This window comes from Pleurodeles waltl, chromosome 11 (genome assembly GCF_031143425.1).
Source record: "Pleurodeles waltl isolate 20211129_DDA chromosome 11, aPleWal1.hap1.20221129, whole genome shotgun sequence".
Taxonomy (NCBI): domain Eukaryota; kingdom Metazoa; phylum Chordata; class Amphibia; order Caudata; family Salamandridae; genus Pleurodeles; species Pleurodeles waltl.
In genome coordinates this window covers 865,348,283-865,367,628 of record NC_090450.1, presented here as the reverse complement: position 1 = coordinate 865,367,628, position 19,346 = coordinate 865,348,283, and the positions used below count along the sequence as shown (strand labels likewise).

The 19,346-nt window shown below is 43.1% G+C and overlaps 1 protein-coding gene across 6 annotated transcripts in view; it reads left to right on the top strand.

Moving 5' to 3' along the window:
- The window catches only part of KIAA1671 (KIAA1671 ortholog), a 650,892-nt gene that overhangs the window by 100,415 nt on the left and 531,131 nt on the right, over positions 1-19,346 (top strand). The window contains exon 2 of one of the 6 annotated variants that reach the window (XM_069214708.1): positions 11,855-11,890. The exons of the other annotated variants lie outside the window; for them this stretch is intronic. The gene's annotated coding sequence lies outside the window, so the exon portion shown is untranslated. The remainder of the gene's footprint in view (positions 1-11,854; positions 11,891-19,346) is intronic. 6 annotated transcript variants of the gene reach the window in all.

Here is a 19,346-nt window from a genome sequence, read left to right as displayed (position 1 = left end):
CTCAGCCAATGTAGTTCACGAAGTGCACCAGAAGTAGGAGCAATTCTGGGAAGTTGGCAAAGAAGCCTGGCCGCAGAGTTCTGAACAATTTGAAGTTTGTGTAGTACTTCTTTATTCGCACCCAAATAAAGCACGTTTCCGTAGTCCAGTCTAGAAATAACCAGCGCTTGGACCACGGTTTTTTGAGCAGCCACAGGAAGCATCCAGAGAATTTTACGAAGCCACTTCAGGATGGCAAAGCAGGTCGAAGCTACTTTGGTCACCTGTTGTTTCATAGTCAACTGGTCATCAATAATGATGCCCAGGTTACGTGCAGAAAGAGAGGGGATTGGGGGGACACCCATCTCAGAGGGCCAATGTTGGGGGCCCCAGAGTGATTTTTTGTTTCCAAAAATGAGGAGTTCTGTCTTTCCTCCATTAAGTTTGAGTTTATTAAAATGCATCCAGTTGGCTATCTTAGACCATCCTATTTGCAAAGAGGGAGAGTTGGAGGTTTCTTTGGGGGAGAGTGAAAAAATAAGTTGAGTGTCATCGGCATAAGAATAGATAGTTAGGCCAGCTTGTTCTGCTATGCTCGCCAAAGGACTGACATATATATTGAAAAGTAGTGGACTAAGAATGGAGCCCTGAGGGACTCCATAAGGGGATGCGTGAATCAGGGAGGAAGCTGTGTGAGAGAGAACCTGAAAAGTCCTATTGGATAAAAAGCTGGACAACCACGAGAGGGCTTTGCCGCCAATGCCCTTGATGTTAAGAGTTTTTAGGAGAGAGGAGTGAGATACAGTATCAAAAGCTGCGCTTAAGTCCAGTAGGATAAGAGCTACTGTTTCTCCTTTATCAATTTGTTGGCGGATATTTTCAGTCACACCCAGTAAAGTCACCTCAGTTGAATAGCCGGCATGAAAACCAGATTGAGAAGGATGGAGGATGTTGCTGGTTTCTACAAACTGGGTCAATTGAAAATTAATGTGTTTTTCCAAAATTTTGGAAAAGAAAGGAAGAAGAGAAATTGGGCGAAAGCTAGAGAAAATTTCAGGATCAGAGTTAATTTTCTTTAATAAAGGAAGGACCATTGCGTACTTCCACCAAGCAGGAACATAAGCTTCCGTAAGTGACATGTTAAGGAACTGCATGATGGAGAGAAATATGGAGGGGTCTAGCTTTTGAAATACCGTAATGGGGATAGGGTCTTGCGGGGAACCAGACTTAATACTTGTGAGGATATTAAAGAAAGAGGCAGTATCCATGGGGAGCCATTCATTAAGTAGGTTAGTATTATTAGCTTGGGTCGTTTCTTGAGTAATAGGAGAAGGTAAAAGGTGGATGGATTGGGGTTTAATACTGGTGCTGGGATTATTAGAGTAGTTGTGGAATTCGGAATAAATTTTGTCAATTTTATCCACAAAGAAATTTGCCAGATCATTGCATTTTTTTAAAATCGAGATCAGGGGGCTTAGATAAGCGGGAGTCACCAGAGAGTTCCTTTTCTACTTCAAACAGCACTTTGGGGCAATTCTGAGATTGTAAAATAATCTCAGTGGCATATTCGGCACGCGTGGTGTTACACAGTCGGTGATAGTTAAGAAGGGCTAGTTTGTAAGTAGATTTCCTGTCAGGATCATAGTTTTTTCGCCATTTCCTTTCCAAGTTCTTGCATTTAGTTTTTTCTGTTTTAAGTATTTCTGAGAACCAGGGGGCGGGGGGATGCTGGTAGCCCTGTTTATTCTTTTTATTTGATAGAGGAAGACATTCATCAATGGCAGAGGTAAGCCAATCAAGGATAACCCCGTCATCTCTTATACTCGTAATCGATGGTAGGGTTTTTTTCAGCGTTAAGTTCAGAGTATTAATATCTAAATTTGTCCAGTTTCTAGAAGTACTGGATTTGGCGAGGGATACGGAGGGAGTAGGACCCCGTGTTTGTACAATCATAAATTCCACCAAAAAATGATCCGACCATGGAATAGGAGTGGCTTGTTTACATGAAATGGTAGCAAGATTGGAAAAAATAGGGTCTAATAAATATCCTGCCTTATGCGTGGGGCCTGAATTATGTAGAAGAACATTTAATGCCGCTAAATTAGCTAGAAGGGTAGCGCTCGTAGTGCAAGATGTATCATTAAAATGTAAGTTCAGGTCACCTAAGATCAAGAAGTTGGTGGTTTCTAATAGAAGAGGAGCAATCCGGTCAGGAAGGGTCGATGCCCAAAGACCCGCGGGGCCAGGAGGACGGTACATAAGGGCCCCGGAAAGAGTAAAATTAGGTGATAATTGAAGTTTGAAAAACCCGGCTTCACAATTTTTAAAATCCAGGTCTACCCATTTACATGTATAGTCAGTTTTAAAAATTAAAGCTAAACCCCCGCCAGTTCGATCAGTACGATTTCTTCCATGATAGGTATAGTTGGGAGGAAGCGCATACGCCATATCGGGTCCGGAACTCTCATTAAGCCACGTTTCAGTTAGAAAGAGGGCATCAGGTTGTAGCTCCATAAGAATATTCAGAATATCGCCCTTATGTTTAGGTAGTGAGCGGCAATTAAGACTAAAAAAAAGTGAAGGAAGTGAGAGATACGTTAGTCTTATTGGTCAAAGAAGAAGTTCGGCTAGACTCATAACAAATGGAGCTCCAATGAAGGGGTGGAGGGAGGGTAAAGCTACAGCAAGAGCAGCTGTATGGGGCTGTATCAGGAATAAGGAGTGAGCAGAAAGGGTTAGGAACAGGTCGTAGGGTCAGAAGATTATTACGAGTGTAGGCAACAGAATTTTGGGCAGGGGTTTTGGCCCCAGGCCCCGGATGGCCACGGACGGGCGCAGACGGGCTTGCCTTAGGCGCGCCTTTGGCGCGCCCGCTGCGCGTCGCGGGAGGCATCTGGATTTAAGCTGAATCTTCAGCTGTGGAGCTACTGATTGGTGGGCGACCCGGAAGTGGTAAATCACTTCCTGTTGCACTAATCGTCCCTCCACACAATCCAAACAATTGGCGGTGGATCGGGGACACAGTGCAGATAAGGGCAACGACTGAGAGACTAATAATAAGCTCACCAAAAGTACGTAAAAATAATGCAGAACAAAGTAAGATTTTAATTTTAAAAAGGCACGGCGCGAGAAATACGTAGGTAAAAGAAACCGGAGCCCTTTACCAGGCGCTCCTTAACAACAAGTGCAGGTGCAGTTTTAAAAAAAAAAAAAAAAAAAAAAAAGGTAACATTCAATTCAGGAATTAAAAGCAGCGAAAGACAGAGCCCTTTGCCAGGCACTTGTCAATTACCAAAAGCTAGGAGAGCTGCCACTCGTCAAGCGCGTCCGCTAAGACAATAGCATTGATATAACAGTGTGCCTGCTAGTCCTCCATGCAATTGGATGCTGAAATGTTGCCACAGGTGAAGTATGTATCAAAAACAAGTCTGCGAAGCAAAAACGGAGGGATCCCTTTACACACCTTTTCCATACCTACACATTCTTGGCAAAACATTCCGTAGTTGTTTTTCACAGTTTTACCAGTAGGCTTGGCTGTGGATTCTGTCTTTGAGGTTGTGCACTTGAATTAGAAAATGGCTGATTTAACCCCAGAAAAGAAGCTAGAAACTTTTGTAGGGTCTGCTTGGAACTTTTTACAACATATTGTTCTTTTGGGTGGTTTTCCCACAAAGATCACTTCTAACCAAAGAAAGCACTTTGTCTACAAATTCTGAATTAGCCTTTTGTAGGAGTCTTTGTGTAATGATAGCATTTTCTGATTCCTGTAATCCATAGCTAGGCATACTAAGCATAAGAACCAAGAGTTAAAAAAATACTTGCACTATTTTGTAACAAAATAAGACAACTGGGTATGTCAACTGTGTATAGCAGAATTCTGCTGCAGTGATGCGCTTCACAGTGCTGCCGGGCTATTTCATTTTTTGTATTCAAAAGTACTACTCCGTGTCTTCCTAACATGGTGGCCAAAAGTGCAGCATGTCCCACAATAGAGTGTCTGGAGGAAATACATAGGCCACGTAGCATAGCTACAGAAAGCAAAGGAGCAATTTAAGACCTAACCAGCTTGATAAAGACAATATCTGTGCCTGTCTGGAAACTGTTTCTCAAGCCGATACTCCTCTTGCAGATCACCCATTGGGAATCATCCAGAAGAAGTGGTATGTTGGTTATATAGATGGAGCCCTGCCAAAATGGCTTCCCCCATCCCACTGGACTCCAAACTCACAGTAACTGCGACTTGAAGTTTCATGACTCCAGTGCGGAGCAGTAGTGGTAGAGAAAACATTAATCCTGTGCACCATGAGCCTCCCACTCTCTGATTGAGGGGCTTAACACTGGAGCTGCTGAGTGCTCCACCAGGTTAAAATTTTGAATTCAGAGTTACGCTAAAGCTTGAGTTTTGACACCAAAATCTCCAAGACGCACAAATTAAAATAATTTAGTCAACACAGCCCTTTCCATTGTGATCATTGTACAGACTCTTCCAGCTTCAAGGTTCTGTGGTTGGACTTTTTTGGAGATTGAAATCCTCCAGTGGGTAAGGCTGGAGGTTGTGGCCTGGCATGGGTCCGCAAAGTCAAATACGTTTTAAAAAGCTTTTTATTTATTTGCACTTTTGAATACACAGGTACATTGAAACAAGGAGAGAAGGGCACAAAAAAAGAAGAAAAAAAAAAAACATAGAAAGAGGGGGCCACACATCGCAGCAAATGCTTGTTTGGTTACAGTTAGAAATATGATACTGTCTGAATATTAGACTGTGAAGTTTTGCAACATATACATTTACAATGAGTCCTGAAGCGAGAGGTGGATAATGTAGGCTAATGGGAAATAGGTCTGAGGGAGGCATGGGGTGATCACAGGAGCAGACTGCCCGGTCCCATGCCCTATGTTATCAATCCAGTATAGTGTCTCTGAGCTCCCCTGGAACAGCAGCCCCCACCCCTTGAATTTAGTGATCGGCATCAGCTATGCTGTTAGCATTAGGCGAGGTTGAGTCCCTGCTGCCTACAAAGGATATAACGGGTTCCCATTTGTCTCCGGGACGGGCTCTTGGAGGCATTAGTTCCCAAACAGCGGAGAGTTGTTCCTGGCAGTACGCTACGTCGCACAGTCATGCCTTAGTGGAAGGGATGGGTTTCCTACCCCAGAATATGGCCACCATTCATTTATCTAATAAAAGTTACATGGCGGTAAGGCGCCGGCTGTCATCGGGCACCTCCTTCACATAATCCAAAAGGCGCACCAGCGGAGCCAAGGGAGACGAGTGGCCGCTGATGGCATGAATAGTTTCATAGACCTCTTCCCAAAAGGACATGATCTGCAGGCAATACCATGCAGGATGGATAAAGGAAGCCTGCGCATGATTGCAGCACACACAATGTGCGTCTAGGGCCAGTGCAGTTTTAAACAACTGTAGGGGGTGGCGGTAGAGACAGTGGAGGTATTTAAAATGGATAGGGTGAAGCCTATAATTGGGCGAGAGAAGCTCTAATTGTCTGCAGCAGTAAATCCATTGTCCGTGAGGGCGGGGGAAAGGTCCTCATCCCAATGTGCTCGTACTAGAGGGGTAATGATTGGTGTAGAGGTCTGTGTGGTGCTATAGAGAGGAGCAATGGGGTTATCAGCCAGGGGATGGATGTGGCATAAAGCACTGACAGTTCTGCCCTCCTCCTCAGCGTAAAGTCAAATACTTGACTTAATTGAAGCTTTGTTTTCTGTGGCAAAAATTCTGAGTGGGACAGCCAAGATATCTTGTTAGTCTAGGTTGTGCCTTTTTCTGATAGCCTCAGCAGCTTGTCATAGCTTCAGTACCTTGTCTTTCAAAGTCAGAAAATTCACCACCTTGTCAGAAGTTGCAGAAATTCTTCCTCGATTTTTTTTTTATTTATTTTAAAAAAAAAAATTTCGATGCCCAACTCTTCCTAGATATTCAAGGGCTCTTCTTCTGGTAGACACAGCCATCAGACCTAAAAGGGTGACAAACTTCTCAAAACCAGCTTCCTTAATTGACACAGTCAAATATGCAAACCCACTGGGCTTGCAGATACTTTCTTCCAGGGTGTCCTCTTGCGCAGGATCTAACCGTCTGGGACAGCTGGACAGCTCCCCATACAGGCTCTTTATTCTGCAGGCAGTCCGTAATGTTGTTTTCATATATAACAAGTCAGCTGTGGAGGGAGGAGCCCAGCAAAACCAGTTTAATTGGGCTGCCATGGCTTGAACAAAGATTAACATCTTTTTCTAAAAACCTTTAGTGACATTCGTACTAGACGTTACTGTTCACCTTGTGTCTTATCATAGAAATTAAATAAGCCATTTGTTTTGATGGTACACAAATGTCAGACATTGGGTTGTTGGTTGAACGGGGCTAACTGCTGTTCAAGCAACAGCCACAATTCCTGTCATGGTGAACCACAAAGTTTGAAACCTTGGCACAAAACCAGTCAGGGTCAACTTAGAGGCAATGTATAAAGTATTTATGCATTACAGAAACTACAATAAAGTGGAAACAAAACACAAGAGAAATCCCACACCAATGTAGAAAAAATAAGTACATTTTAATAAATTATTTCACACCAAAACAATTAAAATCCAACTGGAACCGGATTTATGAATTTTTAATGTTTGACGCATTGGTTCCAAACCTGTGGTCTGGGGACCCCTAGGGGTCAGTGAAGCCTACTCAGGGGACCGTGATTGCTTCGAAAATTAACTAATATTAACAGATTAATAAAGTGTATATACATAAAGTGGCTAAATGTGCAATTTAAAAAGGTAAAACCTACTGTAAATTTCAAGGAATTTGAAATTGAAGGCTAAAAATTAAATTAGTATCCTCAAATTGATTTGTTGGAGAGTGCAAGTGCATCAGATAGAATATAGTATAAATGATGTGTAACTCCAATTGAATTTAGAAAAGCTCCAACCTTCCTATTAATTTTTTTTTATTTTGTTTGCAAATTAAATAAAATGCGTTATTTGTGTATATATTTGATGGAATGCTTGTTTCTGTATTTTTTGTGTATTGTTTTGAGATTCAAATCTTCAACAATGTTTAGACAAGGAGCCCTAGTTTCAGTAATGACTCAGTGGGGGAACCCTGGATTCAAATAATGATTCACTGGGGGGGATCCCCAGGTTTCAGTAATGATAAAATGGGGTTCCACAGAAGTCAAAAGAGTTGGAAACCACTGGTTTAAGGTGCAAACTAGCACCTAAAAGATCAAAGTGCCAATTACAGACATTTAGTCGCTTGAGGCAGGGTCGCAGTAGAAAAACATGGCTGACTGCGAAGGAGCGCAAGTTGAATACAAGAAGTGGATTGGGCCCGGTCGGCGCTTACCTTCGGTTTCTGAAGATTTATTTATTTATTTTCTTTTTTTTTAACTTGAACATCTCCAGCGGGTTCTTCTTCTGGTTCTCTGAGCAGATTTTAGCTATACATTTTCTAAGTTTCAAGCTTTGACTTTTGGCTGTCTGAGTGCCTTTAGCACCAAGGACTGGACTGGAGGAGCACTACTGAGGGTAGTGGGTGGCTAGGTCTAAGGCTGGGTCCATGTAGGGGTTCAAGATGGTGGGAACCTGTTATGTCCTTGTGACTCTTATCAGGAGGTCAGCTAATTAGCTGTTAGGGTCACTCCTGTAGTCCTGGGTTCAAGTGAAGAAACTGGGCTCAAGCAGCAGGGCAGGCCTAAGAGAGTTCAAGGCAGCCCCCAGGCAGCAAAACAGTCCTTCCAGATGCAGCAAAGCAGTCTTGTAGAGTACACATAAGGCCACATCAACAGGGGGTCCTGTGAGAGTCCTTCTGCAGGTCCAGAAAGTGAAGTGAAGAGTAGGGCTAAGAGTCCTATTTTTATACCTGGTACCTTCATTAAGTAAGAGAAGGTTCTGGAGAATTCCCTTTGAAATGCTTGACGTTTCCTGTCTTGACTTCAAGCTAGCTGCTTGAATAATGCAGGGATGGCAAGTCCTTTCAGTGAAGGCAGAGCTTAGCATATTTAGTTTCAAGTGGGACTATATCCATCTCCACCTCCCCACCCCCTGTTTTGCTTTACTGCTGCCCATGCCAAAAGTACACACAATGAAAGGAGTCCGAAAGAATCTCTGGAATGCATTTCTTAGTCTAAAGTAGACATTTATTATATCACTTCGCAAGGCTTGTGAAGAAAGGTCAGTATAATGGAAAGTGTACTTTCAAAATGTGCAGCGATAAAGTGAGAACATGTACAAATCTTCAGTCTATGAACAGCAAATATATACATGCAAAGATACAAATACCTATATTAATATATATATTCGTACACAATGCAAAGCAAATAATTGGTAAAAATTCATCACTGTAGGGCCTATCTGGTGCTTCACCTTTCTCCAGGCCAGCAAGTCGTGGACCCTGGTTCGACTGCAAAGAGAAAGAGATCTACCCTCACGGGAAATATATCAGGCATTCGATGCCTCAATCCTGATTGAGGTCTCTGAATCCCCCACTGTCGACCTGGGTCTCTTATATACCTTAAACAAGCCAGGAAGGAGATTTCTAGAAACTCCCTCCTGCTCCATGTAAAGTACTCAAAAATGCTGGCTACTTTAAGTCAGATGTGAAAGAAACGTGTTATAACTGGCCAGTTTTCCAAGGTGTCTCTCCCAAAACTAAACCGTTCCCTGCTGTACCATAAACATCACTCTAGAACATCCTTATCTTGCTGACGGACTCCTCCACGTTACAGGGAGTGCAGAATTATTAGGCAAGTTGTATTTTTGAGGATTAATTTTATTATTGAACAACAACCATGTTCTCAATGAACCCAAAAAACTCATTAATATCAAAGCTGAATATTTTTGGAAGTAGTTTTTAGTTTGTTTTTAGTTTTAGCTATGTTAGGGGGATATCTGTGTGTGCAGGTGACTATTACTGTGCATAATTATTAGGCAACTTAACAAAAAAAAATATATACCCATTTCAATTATTTATTATTACCAGTGAAACCAATATAACATCTCAACATTCACAAATATACATTTCTGACATTCAAAAACAAAACAAAAACAAATCAGTGACAAATATAGCCACCTTTCTTTGCAAGGACACTCAAAAGCCTGCCATCCATGGATTCTGTCAGTGTTTTGATCTGTTCACCATCAACATTGCGTGCAGCAGCAACCACAGCCTCCCAGACACTGTTCAGAGAGGTGTACTGTTTTCCCTCCTTGTAAATCTCACATTTGATGATGGACCACAGGTTCTCAATGGGGTTCAGATCAGGTGAACAAGGAGGCCATGTCATTAGATTTCCTTCTTTTATACCCTTTCTTGCCAGCCACGCTGTGGAGTACTTGGACGCGTGTGATGGAGCATTGTCCTGCATGAAAATCATGTTTTTCTTGAAGGATGCAGACTTCTTCCTGTACCACTGCTTGAAGAAGGTGTCTTCCAGGAACTGGCAGTAGGACTGGGAGTTGAGCTTGACTCCATCCTCAACCCGAAAAGGCCCCACAAGCTCATCTTTGATGATACCAGCCCAAACCAGTACTCCACCTCCACCTTGCTGGCGTCTGAGTCGGACTGGAGCTCTCTGCCCTTTACCAATCCAGCCACGGGCCCATCCATCTGGCCCATCAAGACTCACTCTCATTTCATCAGTCCATAAAACCTTAGAAAAATCAGTCTTGAGATATTTCTTGGCCCAGTCTTGACGTTTCAGCTTGTGTGTCTTGTTCAGTGGTGGTCGTCTTTCAGCCTTTCTTAGCTTGGCCATGTCTCTGAGTATTGCACACCTTGTGCTTTTGGGCACTCCAGTGATGTTGCAGCTCTGAAATATGGCCAAACTGGTGGCAAGTGGCATTGTGGCAGCTGCACGCTTGACTTTTCTCAGTTCATGGGCAGTTATTTTGCGCCTTGGTTTTTCCACACGCTTCTTGCGACCCTGTTGACTATTTTGAATGAAACGCTTGATTGTTCGATGATCACGCTTCAGAAGCTTTGCAATTTTAAGAGTGCTGCATCCCTCTGCAAGATATCTCACTATTTTTGACTTTTCTGAGCCTGTCAAGTCCTTCTTTTGACCCATTTTGCCAAAGGAAAGGAAGTTGCCTAATAATTATGCACACCTGTTATAGGGTGTTGATGTCATTAGACCACACCCCTTCTCATTACAGAGATGCACATCACCTAATATGCTTAATTGGTAGTAGGCTTTCGAGCCTGTACAGCTTGGAGTAAGACAACATGCATAAAGAGGATGATGTGGTCAAAATACTCATTTGCCTATTAATTCTGCACTCCCTGTATGTCCTAGCCCTTTGGTGCGAAAGAACACGTAGACACGCAGAATAGAAAACATGTTGCATAACATGTTTTGTATGGAAAAATACTGGCACCTTTAACGTTGCGGTGAAACTAAGGCTAAGCTGAATAAGAAATGGAGTCTAACTTGTGACCGCTAATGTGATGGTGGACCGTTAAGCCAAGTGCAAAATAGTGCGACATGGAGTCAGTGGTCAAAACCCAAATATAACTACACCCCCCAAATACGGCGTGTTGATGGCCCATCCAGGCACACATAATCCCTGCTATTTTATGGCTGCCTGGGAGGAACAAACAAAGTCCAACTATACCCAGTCATGTGACCCAGGAACAGGGTGCAGGCACCCAATATTTAGAGCAGGAAAATGCAACTTTCTAAAAGTGGTATTTTCAAAATTGTAACCTAAAATCAACTTTAACACTCAATTACAATTTCTCACATACCAAACATGAAATGCTTACCTGTTCCCGATCAAAAGTCAGCATTTATTAAATGTAATAAGGCAACCCAATGTTATCCTGTGGGAGAGGTAGGTCTCACAGTAGTGAAAAATAAATTTAGGAGTTTTTTAATGCCAGGACATATAGAACTTAAAAGTACATCTCCAGCCTTTTAATTACAGCGCACTTCCCCTTTGTGCTACCTAGGGTGTACCTCAGGGGTGACTTATATGCATTAAAAGTGGAGTTTAAGACTTGGAGAGAGGGTTATATTGCCAAGTCGAATTGGCAGTTTACTGCATTCAGGCTGCAGTGGGAGGTCTAGGGCACATTTTAAGGGGCTACTTAAGTGGGTGGGGCAAGAAGAGAGCTGCAGGCCCACTGGTAGCATTTAATTTACTGGCCCTGGGAATATGGCATACCACTCTACAAGGGGCATATAATTAAATGAAATATGCCCATAAGGTGTAAGCTCCATTTTACCATGTTTAAAGGAGAGACCAGAAGCATGTGAGCACTGATTAGCGTTTGTAAAGTACACAGAGTCCTAAGGCCTACAAAAGCAAATAAAGCAAAAGTGGAGAGTAAAGACAAAACGTCTGGATGTGACCCTGCAGAGAAGGCCAAATCCAACAGTAAATGTCTAAGCAACATCGTTAAACAGTTCATTGATATGAGAAAGTGAGAACATTTCAGCCAACGATAATTAGTCTGAAATATGAATGGTTGTTTTATTAAATACTTTATACTATCATGATACTGGATTGCGTTTCATTTAAAAACCAAAAATGTCATAATTAAATTATTCCAGCAGTATTTGTGTTCACTGGCAAAATATTGTTATGCTTAATTATTAGAGTGGGTGGTCATTGTTTAACACTGTAGCAATTTTATCAGTGATTTTCTTTATTAGATACAATTCATGTATGTGTTTATTATGAAATGGAGGTTAACAATTTGTCTAGTTGATTTAAATAGTGTACCAAAAGTTATTGTTTTTTGTGTAGAAGTGGTGATTTTGAAAGCCGTCAGTATGTTATGTTATAGTATCTCTAAGTTGCAGTGTTAACCTGAAATCATATCTATATTTCTGTTTGGTGACACAGCGCATGTTTGATTTGTTGGCAGGACGCAGGATGGCTGATCATGGAAGAGAGATGAAAAGTGAGTGTGTTGCAGTGCTTCAGCACTAGGTGTAAAAAGGAGCAGCCTTCCAGATGACTGCAATAGAAATAGGTTAATAGTTTAAGAGTAAAACTTTGTTGCCGGGAATATATGGGAAAAGATGTTCCTCTATGAAAAATGTTCCGACTCTGTTCAAGGAACGGTGACAGATGCAGAAATCCTAGAAAAGGATCTGCTCACTGATGGGTAAACAGTGGATGGAACTAACATGATGCCAAATAGGCGAAAAAGTGGAGAGACATAGAATGATGAGCAGAAAAGTGTTCTGGACAAGTTGTAAACAAACTAGGAGATGATCAGGTAGACCAAGATATAAGCGTAACAGTGGTCAAGGCGAGAAAGAATCATAGCCATTTTGAGGGAAATAATGGACATAGTTGTGAAAGATCTTAAGAATGAAAAAGCAAGCAAAAGTGATTTTGTTAATATACATTTTAAAAGGAAGACCCAGGTCTGAAATGGTGCCCAGTTTATAAACAAAGATACAGGGTAGAGTCCAGCTTGGAAGGCCACCAGGAGAGATTCTAAATATTGTGTGAAATTATCCGTTCAGTCTTGCCACATTGAGTTTCAAGGAGGTTTTATTCGTGCAGCTGTGTAGGGAATCGTACGGTCACAGAACTTAGCTTGGCCAGCATGTTGTCGTTGGTGTTATTTGGGTGTCATATGCATAGGCTATAAAGGAAATGGAGAATTTTTAGAGGGAGCACATATAGATTAAAGAGGGTAAGACTTAGCCCAGAGCCCTGAGGGTCTCTGCAAGACACTTGACAGAAGGATCGGAAAAGGATGTGGTCAACTGCTTGCTGACCGTCATTGACTAATTTAGAGAACGTAGGGAAGTAGGGACGCAGTGGAGGGGGAGCTCACCAATAGCTTGGTTTGTCGCTTGCTTGTTCATTGCAACTTACTGTGGCTTACTGCGGCTCACCGTGGCTTGAGCAACCCATCCCGACTCCCTCAACTGCCTAGACTCCCCTTCTTGGTGGCTGGGGGTAAGGGCCGCCCACCGCTGCTGTCGCTGTTCAATGACTTTTCCGACCTGCCTGATATCCTCCTGCACCCTCTTTGCCTCACCTTGTCTAGTGCCTGGCTCCTGAGCATCGAGCAGACAGGCGGGTGGGTAGCTTAAGCCTGAGGTTGAGATTGAGGCTGAGGCTCAGGCTCGAGGGGACTGAGGTATGAGGGAGCAGAGAAAGGAGGTGGAGTGGAACTAGCAGGAATCCAGCAGAATCTAGTAGGATCAGGAGGATAAATGCAGTAATTTGTGGAAGTGGTGAGTGCATGTAAAGGGCACAAGGGGGTACATTGAGACATGCTTAGTCTGTCTACCCTGGTTGGACTTGCAGGGCGGCTTGCAGGAGTTGGCATCCTCAGTAATCTAGCATCATAGGTAATTTGCTAAGCACCCCCCAAAGCGCACTTTAAGACTATTTTACCCTAAATTTTAAAATCTGACATATAAACTGCTTGCTCGTGCCCCTCACATCCCGTTTAAAAAGGGGTCAACCAGGTAGGAGAGGCGGCGCTGCAAAGTTCCAGAAGAGTCTCAGAAGAGGTGGTTAATCAAGCACCTGCGCTTTATACTTGGCACTGCATTGAGGCGGTGCAGGAGAATCTCCGGTGTGTCTCAGAAGAGGTGGCAAATCAAGCATCTGTGCTCTTTTCTGCACCTTACTTGGCACTGAATAGAGCTAATGAACAGTAAGGTTGCAGCTGAGGTGGCTTCAGTAGCATACAGGTCGCCGGTAAGCAAGTTGAGCTCGTACCACGGAAGCATCCAAGCTAGGTTCTGGTGTAGCTTGTGATAGGGTGAAGCTTAGCCCCCCACCGCCTTACAGTTTCTCACCTCCCTGCTTGAGGAAACCTGCTTCCCTTGCCAGCAGAAAGGGGAGTTCTCAATTGTGAAATATAATCTAAAAATTGAACGGGTGTATGTAGTAGCCTCCAATAACTCAGTAGCAGCATTCTAGTAGAGCTCAAAAGAAAGAATATGAGATCTGGCAAAACTCGGCAGCCAATACTAAACAAAACATGTAAGAAGTCCGCCTTGAAGCAATCGACCTGTAGACAGTAATCGAATAAGAACAAATAACATCATCCGGATGGAGTCCCCCCTTCATCAAGGACTGCCTCACTGAAACCGGTAAAGCCATTGCTCCCCTTTTTGAAAGATCCAATGGCTGTAATATATGCAATCTCAGACAACGCTTCAGCCATTCCCAGTCCCATTATTCCACTTACGAGTAACGTCACAGCGGAAGTAAGCGGTATAATTTGTACATATCAAATACCACAGTCAACTTCGAAACTTAGAAATTCCCCAGCATCTAAACTAGACGTCACACTACACAATCTTGGCATTTCTGGCTTGATAAAAACATTAGAAATGGTAGCACAAGGTCATCGGTCATTCTCAACAGCAAATGAAGACACTCATATTTTGTCTTCAACCCATGGTACTGCTCAGGATCCTACAGCGGCCTGTCACTTGCCAGCTACTCCAGTTAAGTATGGCTCGCATATTGATGAATCATGGTCTTTGTAGGAGGCTGGCCTGGCTTATAGTGGGTACCTTTATGATGGTACTTACACCTTGTGCCAGGTCCAGTTATCCCTTATTAGTAGATTAGTAGTGTTCTAGCAGCTTAGGCTGATAGAGGTAGCTACAGCAGAGCAGCTTAGGCTGAACTAGGAGACATGCAAAGCTCCTACTATACCACTTATAGAACTATATCATAAGAATCACAATACACAGATTTACTGAAAATAAAGGTACTTTATTTTAGTGACAATGTGCCAAAAATATCTCCGAGGATATACTCCCTTAGGAGATAAGTAAAATACACAAAATATACACACAAACCAAAATCAGGTAAGTAAACAGTTAGAAAAGTAGTGCAAACACTGTAGAACAGAGGTCTCCAAACTTTTTAATGCCACGCCACCCCAGTTGAAAAATAAAAATCACTGGGCCCCCCTTCAGAATGTTTCACAAATATTTTATAAAGATGGCAATGTTTAAATATGTCTAGATGTATTTAAACATTGCAGGTAAGTACTGTTGCCATTTTAAAAATGCAATGACATGTTTCTGCTTAAAACAAAACACTGTTATCTGTGAAATGCTTCTTTTGGCCAGAGCCTGGCACCCCTCCTCCCCCCAGGGATCACTTGAGGACCACTTAGGGGGGCTCGCCCGCCCAGTTTGAAGACCCCTGCTGTAGAATACAATAGGATGCAATAGGCCTAGGGGCAACACAAACCATATACTCCAAAAGAGGAATGCGAACCATGAATGGACCCCAGGCCTAGTGTAGTGTGTAGAGGGTTGCTGGGAGTGTAAGAAAACACTAAGGGTGTCCAAGATACCCCACCCAAAGACCCTTAAAAGTACCCAGAAACACACTATAGTTGTGATAGGAGATTCTGCAAAGACAACAACTGACTGCAAAGCACTGAAGACTGATTCCTGGACCAGAGGACCTGTAAAGGAAAGGCACCAAGACCAAGAGTCACAAAAGTGTCCAGGAGGGGCAGGAGCCCACTAAACCCCGGATGAAGGTGCAAAAGGGCTGCCTCCGGGTGGAAGAAGCTGAAGATTCTGCAACAACGGAAGATGGCAGGAACTTCTCCTTTGCATTGAAGATGTCCCACGGCGTGCTGGAGGATGCAAAGTTGCTTCCACGCAGAAAGACCACAAACAAGCCTTGCTAGCTGCAAAGGTCGCGATTGAAGAAAATGGGTGCTGCCCGGGCCCAGGAAGGACCAGGAGGTCAACCCTTGGAGAAGGAGACAGAGGTCCACAGAGGAATCGACGCCGTGCCTGCTGTTCGGGAGAAATTCCCATTCATCGCTGGAATCGACGCAGCGCTTGTGACTTCGACGCAAGCCCAGGATTTTCCACGCATCGACCCCGGGGCGTCCGAAAACCCCGCAACCCAAAGAGGATCTGAGTCCACGCGCCAAAAATCGACGCACGGCTTCCCCACGTGGAAAATATCGACGCAAGTTCGTGTGCGACGGGGTGAAACCAACACACACACCTATCTGTTTTCCATGCATCTCCTCCTCTGCGGCCCTTTGCGAGGATTTTTCAACGCAAACCAGGTACTTTGCCCTGCAAGAGACACTTGTTGTTTCTAGAAAACTTTAAGACACTTTATATTGCTTTTGCAGTAAAATTACAATTCTAAAGACATTGTATATTACTTTTCCAGTAATATTTCAACGTATACTTATTGCATTCTAATCGTTTTTGACCTACAATTATTCTGATAAAGATTCTATATTTTTACAAACACTGTGTGGGTATGATTTATTGCACAGATACTTTACACATTGCCTTCTAAGTTAAGCCTGATTGCCCAGTGCCAAGCTACCAGAGGGTGGGCACAGGATAATTTGGATTGTGTGTGACTTACCCTGATGAGAGTGAGGGTCCTTGCTTGGACAGGGGGTAACCAGACTACCAACCAAAGACCCCATTTCTAACAGCCCAGTCTCAAACCATCTGCCCGGAATTACATGGAACAAATATAAACAAACACAGGTTTGGTGATCAAGACAATGTGGCAATCAACTTGTCTCTGCTGAAAAGAAGGGCAACATCCTTCCCCAAGGTTATCCATGATACATCCATTTTGCATAATGAAACCACTTTTAGACCACAGCCGGGACAACAACCGTTACAGACCCAGACCTCTCCTCCAGTCTCTTGGCTGGAGTAAAAATATTTAGTTACAACTAAACAACTTAGGCACCTCTTTTGGACATGCCCTCCAACCAACAAGTTAAAATAAGAGCAACCATCGCAAAACCACTGGTTTCTGACCTTACACCAGGTCGAAGGCCCCAATCCATCAACGTGGATGTTTCAAGAGCTAATATTGTGAAACAAGAATATGGCCTCTTCTAAACACCCTGCTAATAGTGAACACAGGAACTCACGTTCGTTCAGTTGTGGGAAGGCCAGCCATAGCGCCAAAACACAAGATTCAACTTGTGCAAAGCCTATCCTTCCCAGTTAAATCAAAGTCCCTGAGTCCAAGCTGCAGGTAAAACCTGTAGGGGATTAAATATAGATGCCCCCTGCCCTAGCTCTTCTTCATGTTCTAAAATATTAAGAAAGTCTCTGGCTCAAAACACAATGTTGCGGCAATCGGCGTCTTCCAGTCATGAGGTATTCTATCTTCAATTACGCCTCCAGCAACACTATCCCTCACAGGGGAACCACAACATTCTCCAGAGAGGGAATATAGTGAGGCTCCTAAAAGAAATTCCGGAGTTTATCACCTTGTCTTCAACGGAATTAATCGTCAGTGTGTTTCAGCCAGCTAAGGATAACAATCAACCAAAAGCTACTCTAACAACTTGAGAATTGGCAGAAATAGTAGACCATATCTTGTCTTTTTCGCCACGCTTAGAGACCTGGGGGATAACTATAAACAGATTAGAGTCGGTTAGATATCCATTTCCACTCCTAAGCTCTAATGCTTCTTTGGTAGTGGATACACAGCTCATAACGGGGCACATTAGGCCCCTCCCCTACACATCCAGGTCCAATTCAAACATTTTCTGCTGACTCCGGATGGGAGTGGCTTCCACAGCCCCTGAACGTTCCACATTTAGCATGAGTAACACCTTTATTAAAGGCAAGTCCAGATCAGAAATGCTTAAGGCTTCTATCCTGGAACATAGCAGGTGCTCAGTCACTGTTGGAAAATGGCCTCCCACCTGAAGCTTGGGACCACATGTACATAATTGCTCTACAGGAAACCTGGTCACAACAGGAACTTCCGCTGTCGGGCTTTACGTCCAATTAAACAAATGCAGTGAAATTCAAGCAGCATGGCAGGACAAACGGGGGTCTAGCAGTTTATTGCTCACTAAATTTAAAAATGGATATAGAAGACCTTCCAGAAGAAGACTCCGACTTCTGAGTGGTAAAACTAAGCAACTGGACTACAAATGATAGACCACCGTTGTTGCTGGTCAATTCATACATCCATCCTGTTTTTTCCGTTAAGCGGGCTGCAATAAAAAGGTTACTGGCAATTGTCTTGAATTATTGTCACTCATCCAGACTGGGATATTTTCTTGACTGGAGATTTCAGTTCACATTTAATCAAGGCCTAAGAGGATGATGAAATACTAAGGGTTGATAACTCCTGCTGGAACGTGCCGATATAGGTGTCATTGAATATAAAACGTTGCGACCAGCGGGGAGTGCAACTGGTGACTTTGTTGGAATATCTCAAATTACGGGTCCTAAATGGGAGATTCTCCACCAAGCTATACTTATCATGTCCCTAAATCACAGTCTATTTTAGATTATACTCTAGTTACATTACATTTGATCCCTCTGTTACGGCAATTTAAAATAAAATGTAGCACATCCAGTGACCACTACTATCAAATACTCACCCTAAGGTCCTTTCTACCTGTTCACCCCAAACTCCGGTACAGATGGGCTCGATAGAGTCAACAAGCTTGAAGAGATTACGCTGGTCATCTGACACAATAGCAGCTTTCTCCAGCATCAGCAGCTCAGCAGATAAAGATAGTCTAAAAAATCACGGTTATATACTAGATGCCTGGGAAGACTTTGGAAGGAAAATACTTGACCAGCATTCCCCCCTTACCCTACCACGGCCCACTTGACGAGCCACCCAAACTACTCTGTCTTTAAAAATCAAGCTACCTTCTTAAAAAACCTCAAAGGAAGTTGGCACGACATCTAAAGGCGCGACCAGGCAATCCGCACCTCAGAGAACACCTGAAGAACACAAAAAAAAGAGTACAAAAGGCAAACACAGAAGGACCAAGCTGAAGGCAAAAGTTCCTTTAGGTTAAAACTATTACATGCCACAAAAGAAGAAAAAAAACACGAAAAAGTCTGGAAGATCATTAATCATTTAAATACCTGAGGGAACTTTGTTGATAACTCAAACATCACTGAAAATGACTGGATGAGCTAACAAGACAACTTTCTCAATACAATGCCAACCCTGTGAAATTAGCCCCTCAATACTGTCATGGATACTAGGGGATATAATTTCCCAGTGAAAGATGGAGAGACAGTCAATTTTACTCTATCCACTGACAGAACATATAGAACACTCCTTAAGGCCCGCCGGGAAGGGACCTCTGGGCCTAATGGCCTTACACAAACTATCTTCAGGGAAGAAGCTGTTTTCTGGGCAGGAGAACTGGCCTCCTTATACCTGGAAGCAAGCCTAGGAGGAACAATCCCAGAGAACTGATGAGGTTCTATAATTAATCCAGTCTTTAAGGGAGGTAACAGACAATCCGGCTGATTACAGGTTAATTTCCCTTATTGATGTTGAGGCAACAAATTACGCCTCCCTGTTCCTCGCTAATGCATGGTCAGAAAAATTCAATATTATTCCACTCAATCAAACGAGTTTCAGAA